General features: G+C 42.8%; 1 pseudogene; it reads left to right on the top strand.

The window, feature by feature from the left end:
* Positions 1 to 3,757: 3,757 nt before the first annotated feature.
* LOC137429502 (uncharacterized) lies at positions 3,758 to 4,975 on the top strand (annotated as a pseudogene).
* The last annotated feature ends 1,976 nt before the right edge of the window (positions 4,976 to 6,951 follow it).

Here is a 6,951-nt window from a genome sequence, read left to right as displayed (position 1 = left end):
TGTTTGTGGTGTCGTTCGGTATACAAAGCCGTATGCGCCTACTTCGAGGTCTTAATGGTGCACAACTAGGGGTAGTTTTATATGGGGAACCCAATGGCAGTCCTTAAAATTACTGAAATCGCTCCCCCGAGCTCGAACCCCAAAAAAAAGCTCAAAAAGGCAGGACCACGAAATATTTGACCTTTCTGGAAGGGTCAAATTTTTTTTACCCTTTTTCTATTGGACAATTTAAATAGTCTCCGCCTCCCTAAGGTCGCCGCCCCTCCTAATAATCCTGTATAAGCCGTGGCATTACTTCAACATTCATTTTAATAGCGAATGTTTTCGCCACGTTTCTTCATTATTATTATTTTTCCTATTTCTCCGATTTATTCCTATTTTTTATTCCGATTTATTCCTACCTTCGAAAATCTCCGATTTATTCCTATTTTATAAGTAAAGCGAACGTTTTCCATAAAAAACGAGCGTTTTCCCCACCTCTTCCCATATCAAACGAAAAGCGACAGTTTTCCCAACTACGATGCCACCCAAAAAGCGGCCAAATTTCGGAAAGTCGCCTGCAGCCCTCCATGTGCAGACACGAAGAGAAGCACGGACAGATGCGGAACATCAGCAGGAACTTCAAACCCGTGCACGCAGGCGATCAGCTCTCATAGACCAAGAGACACTCGAGGAAAGACAGTCACGACTCCAAGAAAACGCTGCCAGACGAAGAGCCGAAAGGCAGCAGGAAGCACTAGAACAGAGGCAGTCTCGCCTCCAAGAACAGGCCTTCCGACAGTCAACTCGACGGCAGGTAGAGGGGTCAATATATGGTTGAACCCCCCAAAAATTGATACAAAAGGTTTTTCAATGGATTCTGGTACCATTGGGCATGCTAAATAACATACTAAAAATCTAGTAACATCTGACTTCCGGAAAGGGGTCATTTTCAAGATGGCGTCCAAGATGGCCGCCGGGAGCTTAAAATGGCCATATCTCAATTATTATTCAACCTAGAAAGGTGGTTTTGGTGTCTAACCCTAGGTTTTAGGGCCCAAGGAATCCAATTGAATCAATAAAATTACCATCAGTTAATTATTTATTGACAAGTCCAAGATGGCATCCCAAGGTGACATCCTGATCCACGAAAATGGCTCTGTCGAATAGTAGTCAACCTAGAGAGATATTTTCAGTGTGTATACCTAGGTTTAAGGCACCCAGGAAATCATCAAAATTACTTAAATAAGCACAAAGCAATCAGGTAATCCAGTAAGCCAGGTTTACCAGCCCATTAGGCATTTGTTGTCTTATACAGTTAGTCGCTATTCATCGTCATCCTCCGACTCACCAGCTAATGAACCAAGTGTGTGTTTCAGATTGGAGATAAGAGTGTAATGTGTCTACACCACTGCCACCTGTGACTCCAGTCCACAGTATTCAGTGATCATTACAGACAAAGGTTTGTACAAAGCTTGAGAGGTTATGGCAAGGGACAGACTATTTTATATTGGGGAGGGGGGGGGGGGGGACTGAAAAATCTGACAAACAATTTATTTTCATCTCAAAAGGAATAAGTATATTATTTGGTACATGTATGCATAAACAAAATCCATATTATCAGCCTTCAAAATGACATTCAGTTGAAACTTAAGGCAATCTGTCACAAATTTCTGGAGTCTTGTGGATACCGAAAAGTATAGAGGGGGCAATATATGGTTGAACCCCCCAAAAATTGATACAAAAGGTATTTCAATGGATTCTGGTACCATTGGGCATGCTAAAGAAGAATGTGACAATCCACAGAACAAGTTTCTTCCAGAGGAGTCGGAGGATGACGATGAATAGCGACTAACTGTATAAGACAACAAATGCCTAATAGGCTGGTAAACCTGGCTTACTGGATTACCTGATTACTTTGTGCTTATTTAAGTAATTTTGATGATTTCCTGGGTGCCTTAAACCTAGGTATACGCACTGAAAAAATCTCTCTAGGTTGACTACTATTCGACAGAGCCATTTTAGTGGATCAGGATGTCACCTTGGGATGCCATCTTGGACTTGTCAATAAATAATTAACTGATGGTAATTTTATTGATTCAATTGGATTCCTTGGGCCCTAATACCTAGGGTTAGACACCAAAACAACCTTTCTAGATTGAATAATAATTGAGATATGGCCATTTTAAGCTCCCGGCGGCCATCTTGGACGCCATCTTGAAAATGACCCCTTTTCGGAAGTCAGATCTTACTAGATTTTTAGTATGTTATTTAGCATGCCCAATGGTACCAGAATCCATTGAAAAACCTTTTGTATCAATTTTTTGGGGGTTAGGTGAGTTTTTTTTCGTATATTGAGGAGGAAACTCCAGATGAACGTCAGACAAGGCGTCAAAGACATAGGACAAGTCATGCTGAGGTAAGATCTCGACCATTCACTGCGCAACAGTGGTACCAAGGTGCTTCCAACTATGATCCAAGCCATGATTATGCATCACACGAATTAGTGACCATTGGTTCCATGTTTAAGATTTGTGACAAGTGCAGCGCCAAAAAGTGGGATAAAGAAACACCGGGCATGTGTTGCACTAATGGCAAAGTTCAGCTGACTATGCTTCCTGAACCACCTGAGCCACTTAAGGATCTTCTTCTTGGCACCACTCCAGAGTCGAAACATTTCCTTCAGAATATTCGGAAATACAATTGTGCCTTTCGAATGACGTCATTCGGCACCAACGTCATCACAGAGGGAGGATTCATGCCAATATTCAAAGTTCAGGGACAGATTTACCACATGATAAGATCCCTCCAGCCTCTACCAAATGAACAGCCTCGGTATTTGCAGATATACTTTGTTGGAGATCTTCAACAACAGGTCCAGAGTAGATACAACAGCAACCAGGGTACAAGATTTGATTTAATTTTGAAGCTGCAAGAAATGCTTCATTCAAGTAACAGCGATGTGGAAAGTTTTAAATATGCCCTTGAGAATGCTCCTACCCTGGAATTTCAGATCATCATTGATGCTGACAAAAGACCATCCGGTGAGCATGCACGCCGATTCAATGCTCCAGATCGTAATGAGGTGGCTGTCATTATGACTGGCCAAGAATATGGCAGAAGAGACATTGTCCTCAAATGTCGTGACAACAACCTTAACTTCATCAGTGAAACCCATTGGTCTTACGATGCCCTCCAGTATCCTTTGCTCTTCGTGAATGGAGAAGATGGCTACCACTTCAATATTCCACAGGCTGGGACAAACTCAACAACTGTCTCTTGCATGGACTTGTATGCTCATCGCTTTATGGTTCGTGGCAATTCCTTCAACCAACTTCATCGAAGTCAGAACCTCTTCCATCACTTCGCTGTGGACATGTATGCAAAGATTGAAGCAGAGAGGTTGCGTTACATCAGGATCCACCAAAAATAATTAGGATCTGACTCCTACATACACTTGCGAGACGGAATGAACAATGATGTGGCTGGAGGAGAGCTTGGCCAACTCTGCATCCTGCCATGAAGCTTCACAGGCAGCCCCAGATACATGCATGAAAGAACTCAAGATGCAATGACATATGTCCGCATTTATGGGCGACCTGATCTCTTTATCACATTTACTTGCAATCCAACATGGAAAGAAATCCAGGATAAGCTACTTCCCGGACAAAAACATTTTCACAGACATGACCTCACTGCCAGAGTATTCTGTCTCAAAGTGGTGAAATTAATGGACCTTATCACCAAATCACATATTTTTGGATCAGTACGTTGCCATATGTACACCATCGAATGGCAAAAAAGAGGATTGCCTCATTGACACATTCTAATCTGGCTTTCCTCGAAAATTCGTGCCAACCAGATTGACTCCATCATATCAGCAGAATTTCCAGATCCAACGAAAGACAAAGATCTGTTTGAAATTGTCAAAGCACAGATGGTTCATGGTCCTTGTGGTTCACTTAACTACAACGCGCCATGGATGAAAGACAGAAAGTGCACCAAACGTTTTCCAAGGCAATTCTTGAAAGAGACACAAACAGGAGAAGATGGCTACCCCTCTTACCGACGAAGAAGGCCTGAGGATGGAGGAGTTCAGACAAAGATTGGACAACATGAAATAGATAACAGATGGATTGTCCCCTACTGCCCACTGCTCACTAAAACCTTCCATGCACACATTAACGTTGAGTTCTGCAATTCGGTCAAGTCAATGAAGTATATTTGTAAATATGTGAACAAAGGATCTGATGCTGCTATGTTTGCGCTTCAGCAGCCAAATATTCGCGATGAGGTTACACAACATCAGCAAGGCAGATACATCAGCAGCAACGAGGCTTTCTGGAGAATCTTTGCCTTTCCCATACATCAACGACATCCTGCCATACAGCAGCTTGCTGTTCACTTGGAGAATGGACAGAGAGTTTACTTCACTGCTGAGACAGCTGCACAGCAAGCACCAGCTCCAAAGGACACCACACTGACTGCATTTTTAAAGCTGTGTCAGCAAGACCCCTTTGCTCGAACATTGTTATATCCTCAAGTTCCATCGTACTACAAATGGAACAACAAAAAATGGATCAGGAGAAAGAGAGGGGCTGCAGTACAAGGTCATCCAGATATAAGGTTTGACAATTCTCTGGGCAGAGTTAACACTGTTCATCCCAGTCAGCATGAGTGCTTTTCCTTACTACTACTTCTTCACGAGGTCAGAGGTCCTACATCGTTTGAAGATCTCAGAACTGTCAATGAACAAGTTTGTGCTAGATACAGGGAGGCATGCTTTAGACGAGGCCTGCTAGAAGATGATACTCAATGGAATGCAACATTATCAGAAGCCTCAGTATGCCAGACAGCAAGAAGTCTCAGAAATCTTTTTGCCATCCTTCTAAAAACTTGTGAACTTGCCAATCCTCCAGCATTATGGCTCAAGTACAGAGATGATCTGGCAGAGGACTTCAAACATCAGGCTCAGCTAAGATTACCTGAAATTTAAATAGGTTATACTGATGAGATATACAACGCTGCCTTAATAGACATAGCAAACCAGGTCAAATCAATGGATGGACCAGAATTATATGTATTTGGTCTCCCGCACACTAACCGAACTGAATTCAACAACCTCACAACTGAAGTTTTAAGAGAGACCTCATACAACATTGATGCACTGACAAGATATGTCGATGAAAATGAACCCATGCTGTTGGAAGATCAGAGGGCAGCTTACTCTACTATTATTGACAGAGTTTGCCACCAGAAAGGAGGTATCTTTTTATTAGATGCTCCTGGAGGAACAGGAAAAACCTTTGTCATTAAACTATTGCTGGCCAAAGTTCGCCAACAGAAGCGAATAGCTGTTGCTTCTTCAGGCATTGCTGCCACCTTACTTCCAGGAGATCGTACTGCCCATTCTGCATTCAAGCTTCCGGTAGACCTAGCCATCAATGATGCCACTGTTTGCAGGATTACCAAAACTTCTGGAGCTGGTCAAGTTCCAAAGAAATGTCACTTAATTGTTTGGGATGAATGCATAATGGCCCATAAAACAGCATTAGAGGCACTTGACAGAACATTGCAAGATTTGTGTAATTGCAAGGCCCCAATGGGAGGAGTCACTGTTCTACTGTCAGGTGACCTTCGGCAGACATTGCCTGTAATTCCCAGGGGAACCAGAGCTGATGAAATCCGTGCTTGCCTGAAGTCGTCATTCTTGTGGCACCATGTCAAGACAATGACCCTGTCAACAAACATGAGAGCACGTTTTTGGTGATCAGCTTTCTGCTCAGTTTGCTCAATCTGCTACAGCTTGGAGAAGGGCGAGTAACTGTACTTGCTGATGGTACCATAAATCCAGCTGCGATCGCACTGTGGTCATTTCAGTCAACGATTTGATAGGAAAGGTGTTCCCAAACTTACAGCACCATTATCAAAATCACAAATGGTTGTGCGAGAGGGCAATTCTGGCACCAAAAAACACCACAGTCAATGCAGTAAACGAGCAACTCTTGCAAGCAATACCTGGAGACTCACTTCATACAAATCTGTTGACACTGTTGTTGATCAATCTGAAGTTGTAAATTACCCCACTGAATTTCATAATTCGCTAGAACCACCTGGCCTGCCTCCTCGTCGGCTTGAACTTAAAGTAGGAAAACCAATAATGCTGCTACGCAATTTGGATCAGCCTCGACTGTGCAATGGCACAAGACTTGTGGTCAAGAAATCAATGTTATTGAGGCCACTATTCTCACTGGTAGTGGCAAAGGTGAGGACGTCTTCATTCCTCGCATTCCTCTCATACCATCTGACCTACCCTTTCAGTTCAAGAGACTTCAATTTCCTGTCAGGGTCAGTTTCGCCATGTCTATCAACAAATCACAAGGGCAAACATTAACAGTGGCAGGATTGCAGCCGGAAGGGTCTTGATTTTCTCATGGTCAGCTATATGTAGGCGCTGTTCCAGAGTTGGAAGTCCCTGCAATCTGTTTACACTCCAACTGCAACGACTCACAACATCGTCTATACTGAAGTGCTGAAGTGAAATTGCCCGTCATAAGTGGGGCTAAATTATCCAAAATGTCCTATAGATATATAGGTCAATTGCGAAATAAGCTATGACTAATAAGCAGTTGCGGACCAACAGTGGTGGTGCTGTTAGCATGTGGCTGGACTGCGAGTCTGGCAAGCTCTTAGTTCTAAAACAAGAGAAAAATGGCCACAGTGTGGTCCCCAGCTGCGACATGTAGAATCATGAGGATATCCGTTGCAATATGCGCTACCAAATTCGCCCAGTCATTAAATTATACGCATGCACTGGCGTCTTTTTGTCTTTCAGTTCTGGTCTTGTCCTTTGTTTTGCGACGCAACATGCTTCATCAACTGATTACATATAATGTATGAACGTCAATTTTATATATGTTAATGTTAATTCATTAATGTTATTTATTAATGTTAATTCTGGGTGGCAGAGGG

This window comes from Myxine glutinosa, unplaced genomic scaffold (genome assembly GCF_964187855.1).
Source record: "Myxine glutinosa unplaced genomic scaffold, kmMyxGlut1.1 SCAFFOLD_2173, whole genome shotgun sequence".
Lineage (NCBI taxonomy): Eukaryota > Metazoa > Chordata > Myxini > Myxiniformes > Myxinidae > Myxine > Myxine glutinosa.
Note: the sequence above shows the minus strand (reverse complement) of the source record. Positions and strands in the feature narration are given on the sequence as shown.